This window comes from Telopea speciosissima, chromosome 4 (genome assembly GCF_018873765.1).
Source record: "Telopea speciosissima isolate NSW1024214 ecotype Mountain lineage chromosome 4, Tspe_v1, whole genome shotgun sequence".
NCBI lineage: Eukaryota > Viridiplantae > Streptophyta > Magnoliopsida > Proteales > Proteaceae > Telopea > Telopea speciosissima.
Genome location: NC_057919.1, coordinates 33,130,524 through 33,157,005, shown reverse-complemented (window position 1 = coordinate 33,157,005; position 26,482 = coordinate 33,130,524). Strand labels below are relative to the sequence as shown.

General features: G+C 38.2%; 1 long non-coding RNA gene across 1 annotated transcript; it reads left to right on the top strand.

Annotated features, from left to right (window-relative positions):
* The first annotated feature begins 9,384 nt into the window (after positions 1-9,384).
* LOC122660151 lies at positions 9,385-25,426 on the top strand. Its single transcript, XR_006332632.1, has 3 exons — positions 9,385-9,395; positions 22,741-22,747; positions 25,256-25,426. It is a non-coding gene; the product is annotated as an uncharacterized LOC122660151 (long non-coding RNA).
* Positions 25,427-26,482: the final 1,056 nt, after the last annotated feature.

Genomic DNA, 26,482 nt, shown 5'->3' with positions numbered 1-26,482 from the left:
AATGGTGTAGGAGACCAATTTTTATCAGATCTTTTACCTCCTTTTTTAACTAAAGGCAGTCTTTGATGTCGTGCCCTATATCCTTGTGGTACCAACAATATTTTTCTAGTTTCGATCTTTTGTCTTAGAGAACATGGGCTTTGGTCACTGAAGGAGACCTCGATCATGCACCTACATAAGGATGTCTTGTATTCGGAGGAGTATATTCCAAACTTGGATCTCTATCTTGGCGACGCTCGATTTTGAGTCTCTTATCTTTCTTCTTCCGATCATCCTTGTCGCTGGACGACCTCTTCTTCTCAGGGACTTTCTATTTGGATACCTTTTTGGCCTTTAGGACATCTTTCATATTGGCGTACTGGTTGCAGCGGTCCATTAATTCCTCCATGTTGGTAGGAGGGTCTAGCGCCATAGACTCTACCAAGTCATTATCTGTGACACCGTCGTACAAGGCGTTGTATGCCATGGCGTCGTCCAAGTCTTTGACGTCCAAGGATTGTTGGACAAACCTCGTGAGGAAATCAAAGATCGACTCGTCGCTTCTTTATTTCATTGCTAGCAACTTACCAATTGTTTTCTTCTGTTTGATGCTGCTCTGGAAGTGGGCGACGAAGATTGCGTATAACTATGACAGGCTATTGATTGACCCAGGCTTGAGGTTTGAAAACCAAGCACTGGATGCTCCCTTAAGGGAACTTGGGAACGCCCAGAAAATTACTTCCTTTGACCCCATGTACAATGTCATCATTGCATTGACATAGTTAATGTAGTCGTGCGGGTCTGTTTTCCCATCTTACCTCTTGAAGCTTTTGTGGCTTAAAATTTGAGGGAAGATCAACATTCATGATAGATGCTGAGTAGGGGTGGCCACCCGGATAAGCGATGACTTTATACTGGATCGACGATCTAAGCTTTTGAGTTTTTCATTGATTTCTTTGAGCTTCTTCTGGAGGTCAATTTCTATGACTTGGTTTGCCGTTGGTAGGTTGGGGGGTCATCGAACTTGACCCACCGCTTGAGGTAGGGCACCCTCTGGCTCACCGGATTCTTGAACCTAATCATCATTTTGGCTTGGGAGGAAGCCCGTCTTCTACGAATTGTTGAATGCAATTCGCATCTTCTACATCACCTCCCATTTAGCAAATTCCTTGTAGTGCCTAGGTCTCTCTTCTCACCGAGCAATTAGTGCGACTAGATTTGGGCAGGGTATCACTTTGCCGCTCGGTCTGTTGAGTTCTCACTCCTTCAGAAGGAACTTGGGTCAGTCCTTGGCTGTTGTGCAACCTCCCTCGAACTCTGGTGGGCAAGTCTCTAGTTCTAGCCACTGGGATAAGTGTCGACCCTTGGTGCCGGGGATGGGATGATCCCACTCTGCTTTTGTCTCTTTATTCTTCAGGCGCAGGTGGTGGTGGTGGTATCTAGTTCTGGTCTATCAATAACACTGGTGGTAGTGGTAGGAGTACTCTCTGCAGATTCTGTACGAGGACTAGTTATTGCTGTTGCAGGGGTGCGATTGCCGCCATCTGTTGTCTAATGAATCCCCTAACTAGTTCGTTGGTCTGCAACATTTGGATCTGCAAATCCCTTATCTGGGCATTAGTGGCTGGTGCATTGGGGTCGAGAGACACTGGTAGAGGCGGTGGCGGTGGTAGTTGCTCCACGGGGAGCTCTTCTTGAACTTTCGGATTGGGAATTCCTTTTGTTGGCGGGCTAGCCTCTAGTAGTGGCTGGCGACGGGACCTTCCATGAGTGGGTTTTCCTCCACGGGGAGGTGGTTGAATTTGCCCTGCGCAAGCACGTTCCTCTCCCCTGTAGGAGGTTTCAGGCAGGGGAGAGTTGCTTCAAACATTGTTAGTGTGGTTTGATTCTGACATTGATACAGAATTCGAGTGGGTTTAGCTATCAGATGATCATTCCCACAGACGGAGCCAAACTGTTGCGTCAAGAAATCTCCACAAATTGTCTCCTCGCATTGTAGCCTGCATAGGAAAACAAAGCAAGCACAAGAGAGTCAGTTTGCTCCGAAAGGGGACTCTTTGATTCTTAAGTCAGATCTCTCATAGTAGCAGTTAAGAATAATGAAGATGGATCTGTAAGGGATTATACCTGAGTATATATAGTATTTATAGCAAGTAGAGATGGTGGTGGAAAGTACCAATCTATTAGCTTTCTATTCACGGGCGAAAGCTCATCGTGGAGTCCTATTAGGAGAGTGATCCCTGATTGATAGGGGTTGTGGGCACTAATCTTGTAGTTTACTTATAGGAATGAATTAGTGTAAGGATAGATTGATCCATCCCTTCATTGGAGTGCGTTTGGGTGTGACCCGATGGACTTTTAGTCATCAATGCATTGCAACGATCCGATGGTGTGGCATGACGCCATTTGGTGATCATATTTAGGTATATAGGGCTCATAAGTTATTTCATGGGTTTTCACCCAAAATGGTTCTCGGCTAGGGATAGGATCGGACATCCCATTCATATGGTCGTGGTCCTGCATTGTTAATGAAAGATATGCTCAACATGGAATCCACTAGCGTTAATTTGAGAATATCAAGGAGAGAGAAAGCCTATGATTGATCAGACAGAAATCTGGTACCAGTGTCATTTTTGTGAATTTTTTACAAAATTATTTTGTAATATTAAAAATAAAAATTTATATATTGAAATTTATTTTTAAATATTTTACAACGTCTGATGATGATCACAGAGTTCAAAAATGGAAATGTACAATGAGTTGGGGTCTAGCAGTATTTAATTAAATATCATGTAGCTCATTATGGGATATTAAAAAAGTGGAAAGTCTCATATGCAAATTAAAGATTTTATTGTGCATGACAATTTTTGGGAATATTAATTGTTATATTTTAATATATGGCAACAAATAAAATATAATTAGATTATATAGTTGGCCATAATAAAATAGATAGAAATCTCTTTTATCTCTTCCGTCTTTAGAAGCAGGATAGTTGGCAATTTGGAAAGATTCTCGTCACCCCAAAAATATAAGAGAACACAGTTTTGGAAACTGTATGGTTAAGGGAATCCCACCACTTGAATGGATTCTAATATTAAAAAAAGGAGGAGAGGGAGGAGGTCTGGCCAAATTTTCCATCTCTCTTATGTGTATATGAGTGTTGAGGTTTTAGGATTTTTTGAAACCCTAAGTCTTGGGGGTGATCTTCCTCATTGGATTTTGGATTGAAGAATCAAAGTGTTGAACAGTCAGTTTCTTTCTCAGTTCAAGTTGGAAGAACTATTATCTAGAGGAGGAGCTTCAATTGCGGCTCTAAGATAGTTGATTCTTCTTGGGTAAATTTATGTTTACCATGATCTCTGAACGACGATACACAATTATTTTGTATCCGATCCATTTCCACTGCTTGTATTGGGTTAAACCAACAATTGGTATCAAAGCCATGATAGTCCATTCGTATTTAGAGATGAATCAAAATAAATAAGATTTTCATGTTTAGCCATTAAATTGTTAATGGAACTTCAATCTGAATATGGCATATTATGAGTTTGGGATTTTATTTTGCCGGGCATGGTGGTCGCCCACGGTTTAGGAACCATGGGTGGTAACCATGGAACCAATAGGCCGTGGGCTGCATAGCTTGTGGGATGCAACCTGCAACTACAAGGTTGTGAGTTGCAAACTGCGACTACAGCAACGCATGACCTACTACATGCGGGGTGTTGCAGCCACAGCCTGCTCCCTTTGTGGGCACGGTGATGGGGGATACCTGCCATCTCTCCCCTTCTTCTTCTCTCTTATTTGCTTAGGGTTTAGACCCTGATTTTTTTGTTTTTTAAAAAAGAAAAAAGGAAAGTTGAGAGGAAGAAGTTGGGTGAAGAGAGTGTCTCTTCTTCCACCCTATTAAAAATCTGAATTAAAAGAGTTTAGTTTAGGTAACTTTTAAGTTGGATTGTTTTATGATATTAATCCATGTAAATTGATTTTTTGCATCAAGTTGGAGATTAATGTATGCATATGATGTATGCATTATGTGCACAGGATGTACACTTTAATGGAGATTCATTTTGTTGCAATCTTAAAGTGGTTATGAGAATGAATTAAGAATCTACGTGGATGACTATTTCCTCTCATAATATGAATGTAATATGGCATGAAATGTATGTTGTGCTCCCTCTCTCTCTCTCTCTCACACACACATCCCCCCCTTTTTTATAAAATTCATGTACTCCATCCCTTGGGTAGCCAAATGGTGGGTTGGTTTCTCCAAGGGGGTTCTTTATGAAAGGAAAGTGTAGAGACATAGGTTGCAATTTAATTTATTATTGTAATTTCAACCGATAAAGACTTATTGGTGTACGAAATGAAGGAGGACTTCATTCAATGTCGCATGGAGATGCTAAAGATGGAGCGATCACAAATTACATGCATCATATGAGGCATAAGATGCATGGTTACCATATTACAATATTAAAATTAAATTTAGTGGGAGTTATAATTTATTATTATTCTTACTAACCTATGCATCCCATAACCACAGTTAAAATGTTACCTTAGTATATATACATGTGATTTATGATGTTGTGATATATGTTGATATATGCATGTGATGTGCGATTAATCGTTTAAAATCATGTGTGATATGGATGAATTTTAACCGATAGATCATATCCATGGCCCCCTCTATCAATAGTAGATGTAGAGGTTGACAATATAAATCCCGTAATATAGTCGATAGGATGTTGTCAGGGTTTTATTATCAACAGTCTACACTACTTCCTACTGGATAGGAAATGGACACAGATAGTGAGGGGGAACTACGATAGTGGGCCATCTTTCATTACACTGATTCAGTCTGATTTAATAAGAATACAAATGACTTGAGTGTGTGTCAGCCAATAAGATCTGGACATAACACTCAGGTGGCCAATAATATCGGAAGTCTTAGAGGCCGAGAATCCACCCAATCATCATGTGTGCAATAATTCCCGATAGGATAAGTTGTATGTGCAAGGATAGGATTGGTTTGTTCCTATTCACTTTTCAGGATAATAGGGAATCTTGAATTGTGAAAAACCATAGTCTATATATCGCCCGCTGGAATTCAATGGTTTATTTTATGTTTATGCTTTTGATTATTTAATGTATATGTGTAGTTCTTTTGTGCAATTATGGCTTCTATTAACTCTACCCTCCTGACCCTAATCAATGACTACAAACTGAAAGGACCCAACTATAATGATTGGCATCGGAGTATTATGTTACCCTTAACTATGGAACCTATCTGCATTTCTTGAGGAGGTGGCCCCTGAGAAACCCGCTGATGATGATTATGATCAGCATGAAGCCTATGAATTCTATCACTCAAGGGATTCAAAGGCTATACTATACATCCTTGGGTTGGTTGATAAATTGATCACTGACACTATGAAAGGTATAACCTCTGCCAATGGCATGATGGATAAGCTCAGGGAACTTTTTAATCAGACTGATGTGCATGAGCACCATAAGATTGTAGGTCTTATCCATAATACCAAGATGAAAGTGGGAACTTCAGTCATTGATCTCGTGATGAAAATGAGAAATCTATTCAAGAAAATGGAAACCCTAGATACTTCCTTTACTCTTAACTACAAAAGAAATGTAATCTTCAATTCTCTCTCCTCAGCCTATGGCTCTTTCATCTGCAACTTCAATGTGAATAGACTAGATGTTGAATTGACTGAGTTGGGTAATATGTTGCAAGAGACAAAGAAGCACTTAAGAAGGAAAGGGGTGAGGTTAATGCCACAAAAGTCAAAGGTTCAACTTCCAAAAACAAAGGGAAGAAGATCAAGGCCAACAAGAGTAAGACACTTAAGGGCAAGGGTAGGAAGATACAAAAGAAAACAGCAGAGCCCAAGGGGACATGCTTCTTTTGTTCAAAAGAGAATCATTGGAAGAGAAACTATCATGCTTACCTAGCAAACTTGAAGAAGTCAGATGAAACCCCTAAAGAAGGTAATTTTGTTACTCTTATCCTTTATGAGTCAAACTTGTTTTTTGAACAATCTAACACTTGGTTGGTGGTTACTAGATCCACTATCCATATCTACAATATGTTGTAGGGGATTCAAAGTGAAAAGAAGGCTAGAAAGGAATGGAGTGCTTATAAGATGGGCACTTGAGCGAAAGCCATGGCGATGACTGTTGGAGATTTTAGTTTAGAATTTGATTCTATTACTATTTTATTAAGGATTGTTATCACGTTCCTTCTTTTAAGTGGAACATCATTTCTGTCTCTAAACTTGTTAAAGATGATTATAGTTTTTCCTTTTATGTTTCTATAACAATTCGTTCGAATAATAAATTGGGGAAGGTATTCGTACATGGGAGATTCTCCCATCAACTACATCAAATAAAGTGTATAAGGGTTTTTACATCATTTTGGATTAGCATTTATGTCAATCTGACTGCATTCAATGCATGTCGTGCACATACACGATTGTGCATGAAAACTTTTGCCTAATAAATCTATAGTTTCTGGATATATGCAAAATAGTTTGTATTTTCTAAATTCCCTTGTAAAAACAAATGATGTTTCAAATGTTAGATTTGAAACGTAAGAGAGCTCCTGTAACGCCCCTAAACCGGCCTAGGGGTAAGGGTCATCACACAAATCCATAAGATCGAAATGATTTTAGATAGATGAACCAAAATTGAACCATTAGTCATAATCTCCAAATAAATCCTCAATAATACCATCATATAACATAGCAGAAGACTTAAACAATTAAATTCAACATTCGATTAATATGAATTCGATTATTCAAAACTAAGGTGTTGGTGGCACCACAACTAAAAGTAAGAATAAATCCCTATTACATCCATCCATCTAAATATTAAAATAAACCATGTATCAAGGTCAAATCCAAATCAAAAATCATTACAACCGTTCCCAATAAAAGAAGATAAATGATTCTAATCATCCCCAATCTGAGTATCATCTCCTCCAACAACTCTAGTGCACTCACCACATGAGTATGGCTCCTGACTCTCGTTCTTTGTGTGGTTAAATAAAGGGGTAAGCTTGGAGAAAGCTTAATGAGTAAGGAAAAACAGAACATAAATATCGGTAAACAAATGCATATCCAGAAATATAATAGAATCTCAAAACATATGTTATACAAATCTGAAAATATCATAAATTCCATTAAAAAATGTCATAAGTTTAAATGTTCATCACACCAATTCCAATTAATAGCCTTAGTAGGTTCATAAAGTAGCACTGCTAAAAATCAACATATCACCAATATAATCAATGGGATTGGATTTAGGCTCTTGGCTCATAGAATCGGTAACGGGCTCCTATGGATGGAAAACCACGTTCCTTAAACGTCACGCTCTTACCTCACCCTCGGTCCACATACCCAAACACAATGGAATTGTGAGCTACGAGCTCTTGGCTCATAGAACCGGACCATGTCCTTAAACATCACGCTCTTGCCTCACTCCTGTGCTCAACAATCCACCCCAACACATAACCCCCTGTTGGAAGGGTTGCAGTCCAACAATATTACATTCAAATCATATCTTATAAAATAATAAGTCTCATCATGCTTTTAATAAAGTAAACATCATGCATTCTTTCTATAGAAATCAAATTATATTTCAAAACATGCATAATACTTCAAAATAGACTTCAAGACAATTATGCACAAATAGTTATGTTGTTTCAAATCATGAAATTTCATAAAACGACAAATCAAAGAAAAGAGATTTGTATATGAAAATAATACATAGGTTCTGCGGGGTTTCACTCACCTTTTCACTTCTCACTGCACTTCAAATCACAAAATAATGATCCCATATCCCCTACATAGATCATAAATTGCAAAATCAATAGGTTTATGTACGCTTACAAAGCTGTACCCAACTTGTAAACACAGACAGCCCTCAAAATGAAATATTTCCCGCACTTGTACATATCTAGAGACTCTCAAATTTACAAGGGATCAATTTACCCTAATACCAAGATCTCCACCAAAAATCATCTCCAAATTCTCATATTTTATACTTAAATCATTTGTTTCAATCTTAGTGTAAAGATCCAGCTAGAGTCTGCGCAACATATTAAAAAGCTACATAAATACCATATCCCAAACCTAATTTAATCCAAATTTTTTTTCTATTAAACTAGACTAAATAATAATGATTCACACCAAATTTCAAGTCTAAATTACAAGTATTAATTGGGCTTTCATTATTCCCAAGTTCAGGTTCAAATTCTGCCAAGGCAGCAGACTAGTCCCAAGTTCTCATTCAAAGGGGATATCAAACGAAATTGGATGGATCTCAAATTTGAAAAAATATTCCATCTACATGTCATCCATAATTCCACCAAAATTGGGATCCAAAATCCTCACCGATTAAGAAATACAATTCTTTTTCTAATAGTAGACAGAATCTGTCCAAAACAGCACACTGTAGCAATACAACCTTAAGACTTAATCTCCTATATTCAAATGACCATGATATAAAGTATGAAAATATGAAAATATATACCTTCTAAAAAATGACAAGCCCAATGAAGCCTTCTCTCTTGCTCTTACGTGAAACTCTCTCTCCCTCTCTCTTTTATTTTTTCTCCTTCTTTTATTTTTTCTTCTTCTTTATTTCTTCATCTTTATTTCTTCTTCTTCAATCCTTCTTTATTTTTTGGAATAGGTTTCAACTCCCTTTTAATAAATTTTAAGTTTTAATCTCCTAATTTAATTTATAGTTTATTGATTCATAAAACTTCAAGTTTCTTAATTCTCTCCCTTCTCTTAATTTATCTCAACTTCTCAAGTACACCTTGACAAAGGGAATCTTTCTTTTCCTTTCAATATCGATTTATAGTACCCAAGTCAAATATTGTGTGGGGTCCACCAAGCTATCCAAAGCAAAACAAATAAAATTCCTTTCAATTGCTTCCCTCAAGAATTGATCCTTAGACCTCTTTAAGTCCATATAGGGTCCTAACTGCTAGGCTAACTTCTCTTAGATGTTAATAAACTTATAAATAAATATATTTGATACTAGCAACATATAATCATGCACAAAGAAGGGAAAATAAATAAATAAACAAGCATACCCTGCACTAACACTAATAAAATACTAGCACGGTTATACCTCTAGTGTGCATGCTAACAACTAAAATCCATCCTTTATTGGTCCATTGGTACATGTTTTGCACAAAAAGTGAAAAGTCTAAATTACCCTTGTATTTTGGGCATGGGTATTACATCCCTCCCCCTTATAAAAATTTCATCCTCAAAATTTACATACCTGGATCTGTAAAAAGTTGTGGATACTTTCTTTGCATATCATCTTCTGTTTTCCAAAAAGCCTAGTGAATGTCATGATTATTCCAAAGAACTTTCACGTGTGATTTGGTGCGATTCCGTAGGACTTGTTTTTTACGATCCAAAATACGAATAAGGGTTTCTTCATAGGATAGGTCTTCTCTTAGCTGCAACGGTTCATAACTCAAGACGTGCGATGGGTCTACAACATATTTTTGAGTAAGGAGATGTGAAAGACATCATGTATTCTAGCTAAAGTTGGGGGTAGTGCAAGTCGGTAAGCGACTAGTCCAACTCTCTGTAAAATCTCGAACGAACCAATGAATCTGGGGCTAAGCCTCCCTTTCTTGCCAAATCCTACTACTCCCTTCATTGGTGCAATCTTCAAGAAAACACTATCTCCCAGATTGAATTCTAGCTCCTTCCTTTTTGTGTTAGCGTAGCTCTTTTGTCTGTCTTGTGCTGCCTTGATTCTTTTCTGTATGAGTTGTATTTTCTCCTAAGCTTCTTGTATCAATTCTGGTCCCATAGCTTTCCATTCACCAACCTCATTCCAATGAAGAGGAGATCGACATTTCTTGCCATATAATGCTTCATATGGGGCCATACCAATGGTTGCCTCAAAACTATTGTTATATGCAAATTCAACCAAAGATAAGTGTTTCTCCCAACTTCCTTTTAAGTCTAGAGCACAGGCTCTCAACATGTCTTCAAGTATCTGTATCACTCTCTCTGACTGTCCATCGGTCTGTGGGTGAAAATTTGTACTAAACTTCAGTCTTATCCCCAAGGCTTTATGTAGGCTCTTCCAAAATCTGGACTTGAACCTCGGGTCTTTGTCTGACACTAGCAAAACTGGCACTCCATGAAGTTTGACTACCACATCAATATACAACTGCGTCAACTTCTCCAGAGAATGCTTCATAGAGTAAGCAATGAAATGTGCCGACTTGGTTAGACGGTCTACCACTACCCAAACTAAATCATGTCCCTTAGGGGTCTTTGGTAGTGCAATGACAAAATCCATGCTTATATGTTTCCATTTCCATTGTGGAATTTTCAATGGATGCAACAATCCTGATGGTCTCTGATGCTCAGCTTTCACTTGCTGACAAGTCAAACATTTTGCTATATATAGAGTAATTTCTCTCATCATATTATTCCACCAATAATGTTCCTTTAGATCCCGGTACATCTTGGTACCACCCAGATGAATGGTGTAAGGAGAATGCTGAGCCTCCTTTAAAATTAAATCTCTCAGCTCAGTGTCATTTGGTACACACAAGCAAGTGCCATACATCACAACCCCATCCTCTGTCAACTGGAACTGTATTTGTTTCCCTGCCTGGATTTCACCTCTGACCTTTATCAAGTAAGGGTCTATAGTCTGAGCTGATTTAATTTGGTCAATCAATGATGGTTTGATAGCCAATTTGGCCAATAATGATGTGGGGCAACTGACAATAAGTTCTAGTTCCAGGCTCCTACTATCCTCCTGAAGTTGTATTTGTTCAGTCAAAATGGCTGCTAAAAATCCTTGTGACTTTCTGCTCAATGCATCTACAACTACATTCGCCTTCCCTGAGTGGTAGTGAATGTTGCAATCATAGTCTTTTATTAACTCTAACCTCCGTCTCTGTCTCATATTCAGTTCTTTATGGGTAAAGAAGTACTTTAGACTCTTGTGATCTGTGTAAATCTCACACTTCTCACCATACAAGTAGTGCCGCCAAATTTTTAGCGCAAACACCACCGCTGCCAGTTCTAAATCATGTGTGGGATAGTTCTTCTCATGATTTTTCAATTGTCTCAAAGCATAGGCTACCTTGCCATATTGCATAAGCACGTAGCCCAAACCTCTGTGTGAAGCGTCACTATAAATAACCATCCCTCAAGTTCCTACTGGTATCATCAACACTGGTGCTATCACCAATCTGTGCTTCAATTCTTGAAAACTTTTCTCACATTCCTCTGACCAATCAAATTTTACACCCTTCCTCGTAAGTCTAGTCAAAGGTATAGCAATTTTGGAGAAGCCTTCAATAAACCTTTTGTAATAACTAGCCAAACCCAAAAAGCTTATGATCTCAGTAATTGTGGTTAACCTGACCCAATCTGTAACTGCCTTGACTTTAGCAGGATCAATTGAAATCCCACTAGCTGATATAACATGATCAAGAAATACAACTTGGCTGAGCCAAAAATCGCACTTGCTTAGCTTGGCATACAACTATTTTTCTCTGAGTCTCTGCAGTACAGTCCTTAAATGTTCCTCATGATTTTCTTTGTTCTTGGAATATATCACGATATCATCGATAAACAAAATAACAAATCTATCTAAGAAGTCATGGAATACCCGGTTCATCAAGTCCATAACTGCAGCTGGTGCATTAGTCAACCCAAATGGCATAACCACAAATTCATAGTGGCCATAACGGGTCCTGAATGCAGTCTTTGGTATGTCTTCACCCATGATCTTCAATTGATGGTACCCAAATCTCAAGTCAATCTTGGAAAAGACACTTGCACCTTGCAACTAATCGAGCAAGTCATCGATCTGGGATAAAGGGTATCTATTCTTCATGGCCACCTTGTTCAGTTCTCTGTAGTCAATACACAATCTCAAGGTCCCATCCTTTTTCTTCACAAATAAAACTGGTGCTCCCCAAGGAGACACACTTGGTCTAATATACCCTTTCTCTAATAATTCTTGCAGCTGGTCTTTCAACTCTTTCAGTTCTAACGGTGCCATTCGGTATGGTGCTTTAGAGATCGACGCCATGCCAGGTACTAGATCAATGATAAACTCCAATTCTCTATCAGGTGGTAACCGAACAAGGTCATCAGGGAACACATCTGGAAAGTCCCTAACGATATGGATATCCTCCAACTGTTGCTCCTCTTTCTTCAAATCAACTAGAGAAGCCAAAAATCCATGGCAACCTTGAGCAAGTAACTTCTTTGACGCACTGCTAATATCAGAAGCGATGCAGGTTTACCCATCCTTAACCCACTAAACTTAAATTCAGTCTCATTCTTAGGTTTAAAAACTATCTCCTTTTCATAACATTGTATACTGGCATGGTAAGTAGACAACCAGTCCATGCCAAGTATGACATCAAAGTCTATCATGTCTAGAAGAATTAAGTTTACTGGCATCTCTCTACCATTTATCTGAACCAAGCATGACTCAAACACAGTGTCTGTAACCAAATTCTCTCCAAATGGTAGGGTTACCAATAAGGAGGTTTTCAATGGTCTAGAGTCAACACTAATCTTCTTAGAAAATGATTTAGATAGAAAGGAGTGTGTCGAACCCGAGTCAAATAATACATTAGCGGATATAGTAGAAATGTTCAGTGTACCTGAAAGATGTTCTAGGTTTTCATTTTCATTTCCTAGTTTTAGGTATAATTCATCAATCAATCAAAGCAATATATCACTCCGACGCCAAAATTTCAAGTACACAGGAAACTAAGACAAGCTACCCCATTGATAAGGGTTTAAACTTAGGTGTAATATCTCTATGTTCAAGATCCTATGCCACCAATTCTAGTTCATACTCTACTCTAAAACTCCACTCTGATACCACCGCTGTAACGCCCCCAAACCAGCCTAGGGGTAAGGGTCATCACACAAATCCACAAGATCAAAATGGTTTTAGATAGATGAACCAAAATTGAACTATTAGTCATAATCTTCAAATAAATCCTCAATAATACCATCATATAACACAACGGAAGACTTAAACAGTTAAATTCAACATTCGATTAATATGAATTCGAATATTCAAAACTAAGGTGTTGGTGGCACCACAACTAAAAGTAAGAATAAATCCCTATTACATCCATCCATCTAAATATTAAAATAAACCATGTATTAAGGTCAAATCCAAATCCAAAATCATTACAACCGTTCCCAATAAAAGAAGGTAAATGATTCTAAGTATCTCCAAACTGAGTATCATCTCCTCCAACAACTCCAGTGCACTCACCACATGAGTATGGCTCCTGACTCTCGTTCTCTGTGTGGTTAACTAAAGGGGTAAGCTTGGGAAAAGCTTAATGAGTAAGGAAAAATAGAACATAAATATCGGTAAATAAATGCATATCCATAAATGTAATAGAATCTTAAAACATATGTTATATGAATCTGAAAATATCACAAATTCCATTACAACATGTCATAAGTTCAAATGTTCATAACACCAATTCCAATTAATACCATCAGTAGATTCATAAAATGGCACTGCTAAAAATCAACATATCACCAATATAATCAATGGGATGGGACTCAGGCTCTTGGCTCATAGAACCGGTAACGGACTCCTATGGAGGGGAAACCATGTTCCTTAAACGTCACGGTCTTACCTCACCCCCGGTCCACATACCCAAACACAATGGAATTGTGTGCTTTGAGCTCTTGCCTCACAGAACTGGATCATGTCCTTAAACATCACGCTCTTGCCTCACTCCTGTGCTCAACAATCCACCCCAACACATAAACCCTTATTGGAAGGGTTGCAGTCCAATAATATTACATTCAAATCATATCTTATAAAATGACAAGTCTCATCATACTTTTAATAAAGTAAAAATCATGCATTCTTTCTATAGAAATCAAATTATATTTCAAAACATGCATAATACTTCAAAATAGACTTCAAGACAATTATGCACAAATAGTTATGATGTTTCAAATTATGAAATTTCATAAAATGACAAATCAAAGAAAAGAGATTTGTATATGAAAATAATACATACGTTCTGCGGGGTCTCACTCACCTTTTCACTTCTCACTGCACTTCAAATCACAAAATAACGATCCAATATCCCCTACATAGGTCATAAATTGTAAAATCAATAGGTTTATGTACCCTTACAAAGCTGTACCCAACTTGTAAACACGGACAACCCTCAAAATGAAATATTTCCCCCACTTGTACATATCTAGAGACTCTCAAAATTTATAGGGGACCAATTTACCCTAATACCAAGATCTCCACCAAAAATCATCTCCAAATTCTCATATTTTATATTTATACCATTTGTTTCAATCTTAGTGCACAGATTCAGCTAGAGTCTGTGCAACATATTTAAAAGCTACATAAATACCATATCCCAAGCCTAATTTAATCCGATTTTTTTTGTATTAAACTAGACTAAATAATAATTATTACACCAAATTTCAAGTCTAAATTACAAGTATTAGTTTGGCTTTCATTATTCCTAAGTTCAGGTTCAAATTCTGCCAAGACAGCAGACTAGTCCCAAGTTCTCATTCAAAGGGGATATCAAATGAAATTGGATGAATCTCAAATTTGAAACAATATTCCATCTACATGTCATCCATAATTCCACTGAAATTGGGGTCCAAAATCCTCACCGATTAAGAAATACAATTCTTTTTCTAACAGTAAACAGAATCTGTCCAAAATAGTACACTGTAGCAATACAACCTTAAGACTCAATCTCCTATATTCAAATGACCATGATATAAAGTATGTAAATATGAAAATATATACCTTCTGAAAAATGACAAGCCCAATGAAGCCTTCTCTCTTGCTCTTACGTGAAACTCTCTCTGCCTCTCTCTTTTTTTTTTTCTCCTTCTTTTGTTTTTTCTTCTTCTTTATTTCTTCATCTTTATTTCTTCTTCTTCTTCTTCAATCTTTCTTTATTTCTTGGAATAGGTTTTAACTTCCTTTTAATAAATTTTAAATTTTAATCTCCTAATTTATTTTACAGTTTATTAATTCATAAAACTTCAAGTTTCTTAATTCTCTCCCTTCTCTTAATTTATCTCAACTTCTCAAGTACACCTTGACAAAGGGAATCTTTCTTTTCCTTTCAATATTGATTTATAGTACCCAAGTCAAATATTGTGTGGGGTCCACCAAGCTATCCAAAGCAAAACAAATAAAATTCCTTTCAATTGCTTCCCTCAAGAATTGATCCTTAAACCTCTTTAAGTCCATATAGGGTCCTAACCACTAGGTTAACCTCTCTTAGATGTTAATAAACTTATAGATAAATATATTTGATATTAGCAACATATAACCATGCACAAAGAAGGGAAAATAAATAAATAAACAAGCATACCGTGCACTAACACTAATAAAATACTAGCAAGGTTTTACCTCTAGTGTGCATGCTAACAATCAAAATTCCATCCTTTATTGGTCCATTGGTACAGGTTCTGCATAAAAAGTAAAAAGTCCAAATTACCCTTGTATTTTGGGCATGGGTATTACAGCTCCAGTGAGTTCCACATACCTATGGCATCTCAGGTTAGGTCATGTTAACTTAGATAGGATTAACAGGTTGGCCAAGGATGGACCATTAGGAAGTCTAAAGGTCAAACCTTACCCAACTTGTGAATCATGCTTTTAAGGTAAAATTACTAAGAAGCCCTTTAGTGATAAAGACAAGAGAGCCAATGGTTTTTTAGAACTTATACGTACTGACGCGTGTAGACCCATGAATATACAAGTAAGATATTGTTTTGAATACTTTGTAACTTTTACTGATGACTATTCTAGGTATGGTTATATATACTTGATGCGCAAAAAGTGTGAAACCTTTGAAAAGTTCAAGAAGTTTCAGGCAGAGGTCGAAAGACAATTAGATAAGCGTGTCATGTCATTTTAATCAGATCGAGGAGGAGAATACATATTAGATGAATTCAAAAGATATCTTACTTCTGAAGGGATTGTGTCATAGTTGACAAATCCTGGTACGCCACAACAATATGGTGTATCTGGAAGACGCAATAGGATCTTGTTGGACATGGTCAAGACCATGCTCACTTTCAGTGAGTTACCTTTCATCATTTTGGGGATATACTCTGGAAAATATGATGTATATTTTGAATAGAGTACCAACCAAGTCTGTACCCAAAAACCCATTTGAATTGCGGTATGGGCACAAGCCTAGCCTATATTATTTTAGGGTTTGGGGTTGTCCTGTGCATGTTCACAAACAAAAAATAGATGAGTTAAAACATTGCACTTCTAGATGTTTTTCTTGGGATATCCTAAGAGTACGATTAGTTACTATTTCTATGATCTCATCAAACAAAAAGTCATCGTTAGTAAGCATATTACTTTGGTAGAGGAGGACCTAATCTCTACAAGAACCTAAACCAGTGGTTATAAAAAACATGCTTCTAAACCTGACTTGACAATCCCAGTTGTTGAACAAGTAAACTCAAATTCCATACCTACAAACACTCAAAAACCTTGACATAGTGGGAGGTCTATTAAGCCACTTGAGCATTTCACTCTTCTTACAAACAAAGAGAAGACTATGGAAGAGTTTCACATGGTCTAAGACGGATGATGATCTATATACTTACTTGGATGTAGATGCAAATAAATAGCTTGAAGCTATGCACTCTGAAATTGATTCGATGCACTCAAACATTGTCTGAACTCTAGTTGATCCACCACAAGGCTTCTAGACCATTGGATGCAAGTGGATCTTTGAGAGACGTTGATGGGAACATTGAAAGATTCAAGGCAAGATTGGTAGCTAAAGGATACACCCAACAAGAAGGTATAGGTCATGATGAAACCTTTTCTCCATAGTGACGATGAAATCAATTAGGATTTTATTGGCAACCGTAGCACACTTTGGTTATGAAATCTAGCAGATGGATGTATAAACAATGTTTCTGAATGGATTTCTTGAGGAAGAAATCTACATGCATCAGTCAGAGGGGTTCTCTTCAAGTGTTGATGAGAAAAAAGTATGCAAATTGTAGAGATCCATTTATGGTCTCAAGCAGGCTTCTAGAAGTTGAAATATCTACTTTTATTAAACAGTCAAAGCGTTTGGCTTTAAACAAAATATTGATGAACCTTGTGTTTTGAAGAAACTCAGTGGGAATGCAATTTGTTTCCTATTATTATATGTGGATAACATGCTGCTTATCGATTCCTTTCGCGATCAAGCTCATTTTTTAGTATCTTGGATACGTATATTAGCTTCCTTAGGCCCCAAGAAACACGTCCTAAGGCAACTAAGCACTTGCCCACATCTCATTGACTCTTACCTTGACCAAACATCCACCGTCAATGTAAAGACAGCCCCTCTCGACGAATCTGGATCAAACCCAACATCCCTACATGAATTTGGGAGTGCACACACCCCTCTATGTCTATAAATACACCCCCTCTCACATTGAGGATGGTCCCTAGTTCAATTCCTTTCTGGCTTGGTGCTTGCTTGCCCCGATTTTAGCTCCCTTACTCAAGTGCCTTGAGTCTCTAGTCTTTGGTCCTCTACTTGACCTTAGTCTATTGCCTTCCTGATCCTTGAGGACCGCAATCCATACTTGAAGCTTCAAAGATCAAAGTTTAAGGTCACTTACCCGGTGATTTTGGCTTGACAATGAAGTGTCGCATACAAGGAGACAAGAGAAGCCCCCTACAAGACAAGAGAAGCCCCCTACAAGAAGCGATACTTGCTCAGCATACAAAACTTCTGAGTATCAAGAGGCGATACTTGCTCAGTGTATATATATATACCCCCATATTTTTTATAAAATTCATGTACTCAACCCCTTGGGTAGTCCAAATGGTGGGTTGGTTTCTCTAAGGGGGTTCTTTATGCAAGGAAAATGTATAGACATATATTACTATTTAATCTATTATTGTAATTTCAACCAATAAAGATGGAGCAAACACAAGTTGTTGGTTTGAATCCGATATTCGCAGGGTTGGGGTTGGTGGTGGGAGTAGGGAGGAGGGATTGAGGGGCAGGATGGAACTGGGAGAGGGAGGGGTGGGGAAGAGGGAGAGCGTGAACAGGGGTGGAGTGGGGAGAGGGTGGGGGCTGGGTGGGTCAAGTTGCAGAGGGCGGGAGTGGATCAGAAAGGTGGAGCCAGGGGTGTATATCGATCTCCTTCGCCTTGATTCCAAGCCCAGACCTAAATATGAAGTAGATGGTGGAGATGATGATGATGATAAAGAAGAATGAGAAGAAGAAATCAGCACGAGGTCAAATTGGAGAGAAGACCAAGGGTTGAGGATCTCTTTTGGGCCCACCGAGAAGATTTCAAGGAGGATTCTAGCCATGAGAGGATGAGAATGAAGGTGAGGATTACTAATTACAGGGGAGTTTTTTGTTTAGATTTTGCTATTTTTTTTCTAAAAAAATATTTAATTTAACAAACAACCATATAAGGAAGACTGAGAAGAAGACATGAGCATGAGGTCAAATTGGAGAGAGACCAAGGGTTGAGGATCTCTTTTGGGCCCACCGAGAAGATTTCAAGGAGGATTCTAGCCATGAGAGGATGAGAATGAAGGTAAGGATTACTAATTACAAGGGAATTTTTTGTTTAGATTTTGCTATTTTGTTTTTTAAAAAAATTTTAAATTTAACAGACAACCATATAAATCGTACCAGATCAACAAAAATAATGTTGTTGATTGACATTAATTTTAGGACCCCCAAATAAAAGAAACTGACCTCTCTCTTCACAAGGTGACAAAGGGAGAACACACTTATAGTACATTACTTCAAGGACATGCAGAAGTCCCCTTGAATGAAGTTTTCGTGAATTTAAGACCCTAGATTTTGTTGTATTTTTATAAAATGCAGTTTCAAAATACCTCTGTGTTCTGGTTCTGTTCGACACTGGTCAATTTTTGTGTTCCGGTTCTGTTCGACACTGGTCAATTTTCATCGAAGTTGATTGTGTCTCTTGAAGGGACACATCCCTTGGGAAGGGTGTCTCCACAGCGTCCTTCACCTCTATATATAGATGATGCTTTTGGACACTTTGTATGTGAAATACAAGTGTTGTTACACACTCTCTCTTGTATTCAATTTCTCTCAAGTTTCTCTTAAGTTTTCTTTCTAGTTTTATTGTCTGAGAGGTCTTATTATTCCGTTCCTGTTATTAACTGAGCACAACCTGAATGTGACTCGATGGGGTCCGGCCAGCGTGTGAGTGCAAAGACTACTAGAGGGACCTAGGGTTGTTTTATCTTTGAGGCTGATTTCCAAGAACCCAGCTTGCACCATAGGAGGTGTCTACAGTCTTAAGGACAGTGTCTATTGATACGACTCAGCCCATTAAGTTTCTCAACATAATTTCAAGTTCGTAACGTTATATTTGGTGCTTGAATTGCAGACATCAACCTTGGTTTGTCTACAAAACAGATAGGTAATCTTAACCCCTTGTTACATTTATTTTCATGTATGATTTGGATTTTTCTTACAATCTTTAGATTGTAGTCTATGCACTGATTTGTAAGAAGAACGACTACCTAAACTTTCACTTCACTTACAATAGAATCTTTTGGGACAAAAAACATTAACTACAGTGGCTACTCCCAAATACTCGTTGCTGTCCCCATGTGTGTATCTCGTAACCTCTCCCTCTCTTCATTCTTTCAAGAGGTTCCTGACTCATATCCCTTCACCTCAACCACCGTAGTGGATGGCACCCCTCCCGTGCCCCTACCCCAAATTCTACGAAACCACACCTCTCTGGTGCATCAATTACAACCTCCTCACCCCTGTTGGGAAGAAAGCTGTTCTCCCTTGGATGGTTGACCTACAATACCAAAGACCCAAGCCACATGCTCATCAAATACAGTTATTCACCAAGGATGCATGAGACTGATGACTGTGAGGATCTTTCCCCGGCACTTGGTGGTGCACAAAGGGTTTTAATTGCTCCTCTTTTTGGAGGGAGAAGGAATGCATCTTCTTAGAATTATGGTTCAATTTATCAGGGGATGGGGGTTATACAATAAAATGAAATGGAGTCGCCACCTAGGGTTAAGGCCTAGGACCCATTGGTGTAGCCCTAGAAGGGCTACGAGACTTCGGTTGGTCTGGTTAGAGATTCGGGGTAAGTGGTCAGGTTACAAGAGTGGGAAGGTGTTAGGCACCCACCTCACCCGGATAAACTGGTCTTTCTACTAGATGCTTGTTTTCGAATATTATACCTTTATGAATGTCCTATTCCCACATGCATGACTAAATAATGATGCACAAACTATTTAATTAAATTAAACTATGTTACACTAACTACTGTACACTACACGAGAGTGCTTGAAAGAACTACATTGTACTAAAATTAAAAGTTAACGGAAGAACTGTATACTTGTATGCTTTAAATAAATGCAATTATGCAAAACGGACGGCGTCCCCCAACTTAGGTGGAGGTAAAAGACTGACTTTTTCCCTTCGTCGAATAGAGTAACGGCTTGCGGGTGTCAAATCTTACGATCTCAGACAGAATAACGGTGTTCTAAGGCTTTGGAAACTAGGGGCTCAAAGGCCGGACAAAGTGGCTACGCCACAGGAGGTTTCCCAGATTTGGGCAAGAAAGGGTTGAGGAAGCCTGAATCGGATAGCCGGACTTCAGACAAAGGGGTGAGACTCGAAGGCTTGAAATTGGATTGGGGAAGAGCCCCGAAACAAGGAAAACAAGGGAAATTTTGAAAATTGGAGCTCTGGGGGTGACCCCTCTCCCATAAAATTCGATCTTTCAAATGAGGGGGTGATCCCCTTTTTATAGGCAAATTTTGGGGTTTGGGGCGCCGCGGAAAATGTGCGGGGCTGCATGGCGGGGCCGCAATAGAGCAAAAATGGAAAAAAATTAGATTTTGGGCACCCGTGAGGCCGCACGGTAGGGCCACGGGCGCATAGCGCCGCGTGGTTAGCAATGCACAAGCATGCGGCACTGTGCGGCACCATGTGGCAGGCCTACAGGGCACGGTACCACACGGCAGTGCCTCAACGCACGCGGTACCGTAGGGCAGGGCTGTGCAAGCCGCTGTGCCGCATAGTGCAGGGCGCTGCCTTGCAGGGGCTACAACCGTGATGCTGCCTTGTGGGGGTTGCGTGGGCAGTCTTGGGCTGTCTGGGGGTCGTGCACATGATTATATGCTTTACGGGACGAGTGAAGATGTTTTCCTATACAATGTCGATTTTGGGGACATTGCTAGTCATCTGCGTCCGATCGTTGTCATCGTTGGGGGGGTGACAAAATTCAACGTCTACAATGGCATCATTTTGTCAGCAGTAAGTAAAGTGAACATGGGTGCCATCTTTCTAAAATGATAACATAGCAAATTTTTTATGGTTGCTAACATCACAGAATTGGTTTTCCACATGCTTGGTCATAATCCAATCCAAAAATGACATGGTATCCAAAGATGATACGATACATAGAACCTTTGGAATTCAAACCTTGTTTTTTTTTTTGTGCAGCCTTTGGAATTCAAACCATGGTCCTAAAAATGGAATGACTGACACTAGGACTAGATTATACAATCTTGTGGTTGTATTTTAATATCTTATGCTGTGATTTGTAGGGAGAACCACTGCCCAAACCTTACAAAGCCATAAACTAATAAAATCAGGGTAGAACATGAAGAGGAATCGAAAAATGGGCATACTAGATTTTTTAAAGTCAACGGTGAGCCATAACTTATTGGTTTATTGGGTCCAATCGTCGTTATGCCCACTGCAGCCATGTCTATTTGTTTGGCTTTGTGATTTGGTTTGATCCAAATAATCTAATTATTGACTAATAAAGTCGTGTGACCATATTGACTGCCTTGGTCGATTGTACGTTGAGACAAAGTGGCATTGTATAATTATATTGGTTGGATATATGAATATATATTCTTTCAGTATGATATTACGTGCTTATAATTGTGTGCGTATAAAGGTACATAGAAGCATGCATGTTTTATATTTATTGAGTAATATGCTATTTTTGATATGCAAGTATTGTTGCATAGATAAATTAGAATGGATATGTGGGAGTTATAGTTTTCACACAATGAGCATACTCACTCATATTACTTTGGCGTATATATGTACGCATGTGGCAATCTAATTGTGTGAAAGTTATTGTCAGAACACAAATGCTTGTATATGGAAATTACTTCCAAAGAGAAGTCAAGTTGAATGATTGATCTCTACTTGGAAGAGAATCTAGTTCTTACATGTAGATTCGTTTATTTAAGTATTTAAAATACTACCTTGGTTTAAAGACAGCATATACAAACATGTGTTGGTGGGACGATTCATGGAATCGATAATATAAGCTTGAGTTATAGGGCATGGTTAGTAGAGAAATAAATATTACTATGCCTTGGTTACATATATCTGGTGAAGGCCTGAGGCTAAGGAAGGTGGTGCTATCGACTTATTAAGTCAAGACAAAAATGATTCATACTATTATATGGCCTCTGACCACTATTATGGTATACATCTAAATAAATGAGCTTTAAAGGCCTGTGTTTCGTGAGTCAAGGTGATGAACACCCAACCTATCTGATAGGAGATCCTTGGAATTAGGTTCTAAGAGAAAAAATGAAGTCACTAGCTAACTTGACCAGAACTACTATATTTTTCTCATTCTGTTTAGATGGTAAAGTAGTACTCCCTGTGATGAACAGAGGATGAGTTTTAAAACTTTTAATTAGCGAAAACCGTTGATTGTGGGGCGTGTTAACCATAATTGGATGTTTGGAGGTGAGGCCACATACTGATGAGAATTTTAAAGGCAAATTCTACAAACATCCATGATTCAGAGATGGGTACAAGGCCAATTTAAATGTCCAGTTAATCGAAAGATTCACTAGTAGTGTCAAATGCTAGGATGTGGATGACAAGACAGTCGGCTACACCAATGAGAAAATGTTCAAGAAGTCTGACTTCATCCATACTCTGTAGTGTCGCTTGTTATACCTAGTGTAGATTCAAGTCCAAAAGACATCTACAACGACGCATCCTAGTGTTCTAATGTGTTCAATCATTCCGTTTTCCATTTTGTCGATATTTTGAAACCTGTGGGGGAATGTTGTATTTTTATAAAATGAAGTTTCAAAATACCTCTTTGTGTTCTAGTTCTGTTCGACATTGGCCGGTTTTTTGTGTTCTGGTTTTGTTCGACACTGGACGATTTTGATCGAAGTTGATTGTGTCTCTTGAAGGGACACATCCCTTGGGAAGGGTGTCTCCAAGGGGTTCTTCACTTCTATATATAGAGGATGGTTTTGGACACTTTGTGTGTGAAATACAAGTCTTGTTACACACTCTCTCTTGTATTCAATTTCTCTCAAGTTTCTCTCAAGTTTTCTTTCTAGTTTTATTGTCTGAGAGGTCCTGCTATTCCGTTCCTATTATTGACTGAGCACAACCCGAATGTGACTCAACGGGCCCGACCATTGTGCTAGTGCAATTACTACTAGAGGGGCCAAGGGTTGTTTTATCTTGGAAGCTGATTTACAAGAACTTGGCTTGCACCATAGGGGGCGTATACAGTCGTCTTAAGGACAATGTCTATTGATACGACTCAATCCATTAAGTTTCTGAACAAAATTTCAGGTTCGTGATGTTATATTTGGTTCTTGAATTGCCGACATTAACCTTGTTTGTCTACAAAACAAATAAGTAATCTTAACCCCTTGTTACATGTATTTTCATTATGATTTGGATGATATATTTCCTACAGATTTCCTTCGGTGAAGGAAAACTTTGTTGAAAACTCCTTTCCATGATATTTCAATTCTACTCTCAAGAAAACTAATTAATTTCCACGCCTTGTTGCTAATCTAGTTGTCCATTACTATAAATAAAAATAAAGTTAGTTCCTATTTCTTATAGGCTCCGTTTGTTTCGGCATAAAATTTTACCTAAAAATTTTTCCATGATAAATTTTACTTCGTGATTGTAAAATTTTACATGTTGAAAAGTTTTCTAATGTTTGTTTCCATAAAAAAAAAACATAGCAACACTTTCCAACATTTAAAATTTCACATCAAATTTTTTTTTAAGTGAGAATTTTCAAGTAAATTTACTCTAAAACAAATGGAGCCAGACAGAAAAAGAACTTAATTCAATTATACAAACTAAAGATTACAATTTGAAAAACACTACTATCTGGTTATAAGATTAAGAGAGAAAGAACGCCACCCAATTGGGGTGAACAAAAGACCATCACACCCTTAGTCATTTCCAGGGTTTCAGGGAGGTGCAGCAGTCATTTTGGGCCCCCTGTGTCGGGGTGTAGGGGCGACGTGTGTTGCATGACTGGGTGGCATTCTCTTTAATTGATAAATAATACAGGTTCATGAATGAAAATAAAGTTCATCTACTTAGATGGCAAGTTCTCCATACATTAATTAATTGCATTTACTTTTATGCATAGACCATCCATCCAATCATCAATGTTCTTCTCTTCTCTTGCTTTTTTCTTCCGTCGAGGGAAAAAGCTCTTTGGGGACTATTCTTGATGTGGTCCTCTACAGCAAATGAAATCATGCTGAAATGCTCTCTCTCTCTCTCTCTCTCTCACCCTTATTGAATCACCATCCATAGCTATGGCTCAAAGAAAGAGACATGAAAAGAAGGTAGGTTGGTCGTATTACCATTATTGATTAATTGGGGATTTGGGTTACTAATCTTCAACCATTGCCGACAACAAGTTAAGATAAATCTCTCTCTTTCTCTCTCATCTACAGCTCAAAAACCAGATAAGATCCAAATTCTTATTCTTATTAAAAAGCGTAATCATAATATTATTATTGTATTATAATTTACTGAACAAAACAAATCGAAATAGAATATTTATTGGAAGAGGTATGCCATAAGTGGGCCAAAGGGGAATCTTAGGAAAAAGATCTTTTAGATCTCTTTCATTACGTTGACCGAGAGATGTTGAAGCTGCATAGATTATTTGCAATGTGCCTACTATCATCAACCAGGGAGAAAATATAGAATGCGCATGGGGTAATAATTCCATATTGATCCGAAAGAACCGATAAGCTCCCATTTTTAATAAGATTCCGGCTAGAAGCATACATGTACTGTAATGTGCTTCTCCATGGGTATCCGGTAACCATATATGTTTCAGATATATGTACTTACATTTGAGGGACATTTAAACATCCATTTTCAAAAGTACAGCAGCGAATTAGCGGATCCACTCGTTTTCTTCCTTGCCGCCCTTAGTCCAGTGGAAACCTCCCCCCCTTTTTTTGGTTTTTTAGGAAGCGTTGCAACAAAAAAAGAGGTATTTCAAATTTGACATGCGGCCTGGGACCTAATTCTAATAAGTATCTTTCTTATTGGAACTTCAAAAGAAGCCCATTTACTCTAAAATTTAGACAGAAATGGAAATGTGATGCTGGGATCTTGGGTAAAAACAGGTGATATTTTAGTAGGTAAATTAACGCGTCATCGCGATATTTATTTCACTCAAGATTGGGTTTCTCTACCAGGTGTTCTGCCCGTGGCTTCCGGGGGTGTTCACGTTTGGAATATGCCCGCTCTGACCGAGATCTTTGGGGATGATTCTGTACTACAGTTCGGTGGAGGAACTTTAGGACACCCAATTATCTACGTAAAAACAGTCAGTCAAAATAATTAGTTCTCTTTATCTATCTTAGTTTTTTTATTTAAATTTTTTAAAAGAAAATTAGGATTTTTTTTAGAATCCGATAGACACTAATTATTCTACATACCGCACTTTCTGAACAGTTAAAAATAAAAAATATTAGTGAATGTAAATCATTCATAGCCACGCAATCCAATTTCGAGTGCAGGAACCGTGGACGGAACTGAATGAAACTTGCATGCATTTGATGAGCTCCCCACCACTGCATTATGTTGTTCGCTTAGCATGCCAAGTTGAAACCAATTAAAACGGAGACACCAATACTCATCCTATGGAGGGCCCATAGGCCACTAGGGGCCAAGGGGTGGGGAATAATAGGATGCATGTACAGATCTGATTGGGGTGGAGGAGAGTTGAATATACAACCTAACTATCTCTGGACGTAGACCAGTGTTCTACTGCACTGGTAGTCACCACCACGCCAAGAGACACTTCTCCTGAACTCTATATTCAAGTTATAGAAAATAATTTTTTTGGTGGAGGAAACAAAGGAAAGAATTTATGGCTTGGACAAGGGCTTTAATATTATGGAGGATTTTTTTCACAGTCATGGGATCATCTCATGGTTCACTACAAAAAATAGATTTTACTCCATGGAATAATCAACTGTCGCCAAAAATAGATTTTGCTCGTCGGATGCACTTTTTCCGTCGCCATTTTCCCCGACATCACTTTAGACAATGGAATGACGACGGTTATAAGTACTATCGCTGTATTTTTGGCAATGGAAAGGTATTTTG